Here is a 4,474-nt window from a genome sequence, read left to right as displayed (position 1 = left end):
GAGAAAGATAAATATCCCATGATCTCACTCATATGTGGGATATAATGATCAGCATAATTTGATGAACAAGAATAGATCCCAGAGACAAATGGTAGGGGAGGGGGGGTTAGAGAGCAACCAAAGGACTTGTATGCATGCATATTAGCATATCCAATGGACACAGGCACTGGGGCGGTGGTGGCTTGCCCTGGGTGGGAATGGCTTCGGGGGTGGGGGGCGGGTCAGTTGGGGAAGAAGAAGACATATGTAAAACTTTAGACAATAAAAAAAAAAAAAGCAAGTCAGAGAGATAGAGAAATGAGCAGAAGATCAAAGGACAGAGCAAGAAGCACAGGCAGGAAGGGACACACCGATGTGAGGACTTACAGACAGTAGAGGGAGCCCCTGCCACTCTTCACCTGCTGTTGGGCTCTGTGTGAGCATGGGCCAGGAGTTTGAGGCGCTCTCCTTTGAAACTCTGCTCCCAGGGGCCCTGATTCCCTGGGCAACACATCCATGACTTTCCAATGAGCTCCCAGCACCTCTGAATTCCCTGAGGTCTGAATATCAAGCGTGAACTTCATCACCTAGTACTAAAGACTATGTACGGCCAGTCTCCCTGAGCCTCCCAGCCAAGCCTCAACTGCTCCCCAGGGCCCTTGTTGCTCTGGTCAGGCCAGTCTTCTGCTTGTCCACACACTCCCATGCTCCATGTTTTCTCTGGATTCGTGTCAGGCTGCATGGGTCCCTGATTTCACACACTTACCAGCTATGTGACTTTGCGCACGTTTCAAAAACCTGTCTGGGTCTCTAGGCCTTTTGGCAGTAAAATAAAACTTGCCTAATAGGGCCTTAGGTGAAAATAAAATGTGTCAATAAGTATAAAGCTTTTAGGACTGCCTGGCTTATCGTAAGTGATCTATAAAGTTATTAATCTCCCAATTATGCACCTGCCATGCTCCCCACCTAAAGATCCTCTTCCCTCATAACTTCAAGTCTCCCATAAATTCCAGATTCACCTTCCTCAAGAAAGCAGCTGTGAATACTTTGACCCTCTCTGTCCTCCTGCTATGCATTACTCTCCATTGCTGTTCTTGGGATTCCTGAGGGACCTGTGAGGGGTCCAAGGAGCTCATCCCTCTAAGGGGTCCAGCTGCACCCTCCAGTCTGATACAACTGAATGACTTCTGTCTCAACATATACCAGCTCCCTTGGGCACCTCCACTTTTTATCTTCCAACACACATTTCACATCTCTCCCCTGGGCCAGATCTGAAGAAAGATCATTTAGAGCCAAGAGGAAAATTTTACCTGTAAATAAGCACTTACAAACCAGTGTTTTTCCAAGGGAATGACATTTACATTAGGCCTTTAGCATGCAATAAAATATTCTATAAGGAAAGGAATGAGAATCTTAGACACTGCAGGCAAACACAGTCTGGGTGATAGCAAAGTACACATAGCATGTTTGGGGAACAGAAAATTCTTTGGTGGGTTGATCTGAGAGTGTACATCTGAGTTGGAGTTAGGAGAGAAGTTGAAGAGGAAAGCAGGGCTAGGTTTAAAAATGCTCTTAAGCATCGGCCTGCTGACTGAAGGGTCCCAGGTTCGATTCTGGTCAAGGGCACATGCCTGGGTTGCGGGCTCCATCCCCAGTCGGGGGCATGCAGGAGGCAGCCAATCAATGATTCTCTCTCATCACTGATGTTTCTATCTCTCTCTCCCTCTTCCTTCCTCTCTGAAATCAATAAAGAAATATATTTAAAAAAAATAAAAATGCTTTTAAACCATGATAAGAATCTAGTACTCTACCTGGGCAATGTGGAGCTCCTAGATCAAAAAAAATAGGCATAGGGTTGAATAGACATTTTTTCTAAGATCTACAAATGGCCAACAGGTATATGAAAAGTTGCCTCAACACCATTAATAACCAGGGAAATGAAAATCAAAACCTTCACCTCACACCTTTTAGAATGGCTATAATGAAAAAGACAAGAGATGACAAGTATTGACAAGGATGCGAAGAAAAGATGATCCTGGTGCACTGTTGGTGGGAATATAAATTGATGTCTCCACTAAGGAAAACAGTATGGAGGCTTCTCAAAAATTATAAAAATAGAACAACCATTTGACTCAACAATTCCACTTCTGAGTGTATATCCAAAGGAAATGAAAACAGGATGTTGAAAAGATATCTGTACTCCCATGTTTGATGCAGCACTATTCATAATAGCCAAGATATGGAAACAAACCAAATGGCCATCTACACTTGAATGGATAAAGGAGGTGTGGTATATACACACAATGGAATATTACTCAGCCTCGGGAAAGAAGGGAATCCTGCCATTTGCAACAACATGGATGGACCTTAAGGGCATTAAGTGAAATAAGACAAATAAGTATGGTACCACTCATATGTGGGATGTAAAAAACAAAAAGAAAATTTTTCAAAATCATAGAAAGAGAGGATAGAGAAGTGGTTGCCAGAGTGGGTAAGGGAAATAGGGAGAGGTTGGTAGAAGGGTACCAAATGTTAGCTATTAGATGCATAAGGTCTGAGGAGCTCATGTAAAACATGATAACTGTGGTTGATAAGACAGTATTATAGCTCGGCCCGGCTGGTATGGCTTAGTGGTTAAGCATTGACCCAGGAACCAAGAGGTCACCAGTTCAATTCCCAATCAGGGCTCATGCCCGGGTTGCAGGTTCGATCCCCAGTAGGGGGCATGCAGGAGGCAGCCAATTGATGTTTGATGTTTCTTTCTCTCTCTCTTAAAATCAATAAAAACATATTTTTTAAAAAGACTATTATAGAATTGAAATTTGCTAAGACATTAGTACTTAAATGTTCTCACACACACACAACAAAAAAGATAAATATATGAGTTGATGGATGTGTTCATTAACTAGCTGGGGGGATCCTTCCACAATGCATTTGTATATCAAATCACCACGATGTACATTTAAATATCTTATAATTTTATGTCAATTATACCTCAATAAAGCTGAAAAAAATTAAAGTATATATACCTTTTGACCTAATAGTGAAAGTGTCATTTATATCATTATTATGTTATGATATCATTAAGTCCCTCCACCTTAGGAAAAAGAGAACAAAATTACATTTCTGCATGTCCATAGGTATACAAAATTAAAGCATATTTTTTAAAATCTGCAAACAGACTTAACTTCTGGTGTGGGGACTAGTATGGAAGAGAGGATCAAAGGGGACTTTTACTTATCTATATTATTTGAATGTTTATAATGAGTGTATTAATGTTTATCTGATAATTAGAAAAAAATTTTAAAGAAATTACAAGTAATAACAATGAAAACATTTTTGAGGGGCTTCTGATGTAACCAGGCTATCACTGTCACCTTTAGGCTCCTACTAGCTCTGATCTTTAGTAACTGACTTGCATGTCAAGGTTCGTTCAAGGCGGAGAAACACTTCTCAGGCAGTGTAGCCACCTGAATTCAAGGCCTGCCTTAAGATTGTGTGTGTGGCTTTCCAGGAGCAATCATAGGCCCTCAACTTAGAGCCACGGAGAATTTCCTGTGAGCTCTGCATTAGTTTGCCACTTCCCAGGAGGATATAAGAACTATCAATTATACAGAGAACTACACTCTTCTCATCCCAATTAAGCTAGATATTCTATCTTAATCACTTTTCCTCCCCTCCGCCCCCGCTGTGAGTTTCCAAGTTTACTCCCCAGTTACTGAGAGCCACTCTTGGGTGCCTCTGCCCCAGAAGTCCTCCTTGCTGGCTACGGCCCAATTAAGCCACAGTTGAGAAGTCCTGGGAGGCTTGTTAAATTCGGTGCTTAAGAACAGGGAAGGAACATCATTAAGAACTTCAGCTTATTACTCAGCTGGGCCAATATCAGTAGCGAAGCAGGAAGTCAGGAGTGACTCAGTGCCCCTCAGAGGCATCTGAAAAAACTTGTTTTAACTTTTATCTAATTTTATCCCAGGTGTGTGCACTAGCTACTAAGCACATACCCAAAGCACTTTCACCACCACCATCACCCTGTTATTTTCATCAAATATTACATCATCATAACCTCATCACCCCATTAGTATTCTCATTGTCACTTTCATTCATCATCGGCTCCCAAGTCTCACCCTTCCTTTATTGCATTATCATTCTCAATATTACCACCTAATTCATCAGCTCCCCACCACCATCATCAGAATTATCATCATCCCCCTTATCACTGCAAAATCATTCATGCCTTTGACCATTAAGTATAATTTCAGCTATAGAGTTTTTATAGATGTTCTTTCTCAGGTTAAAGAAGTCCCTTCTATTCCTTCATAGGTGGAGATTTTTTATGGGAAATGGATGTTGAATTTTGTCAATGCTTTTTCTACATCTATGGAGATGGTCATATGGTTTTTAGTTTGTTACTATGATGAATTACAGTGATTGATTTTCTAATGTCAAATCAACTGTGCATCCCTACAGTAAGTCCCACTTGGTCATGATACATTGT

Source organism: Myotis lucifugus, unplaced genomic scaffold (genome assembly GCF_000147115.1).
Source record: "Myotis lucifugus unplaced genomic scaffold, Myoluc2.0 scaffold_37, whole genome shotgun sequence".
Lineage (NCBI taxonomy): Eukaryota > Metazoa > Chordata > Mammalia > Chiroptera > Vespertilionidae > Myotis > Myotis lucifugus.
Note: the sequence above shows the minus strand (reverse complement) of the source record.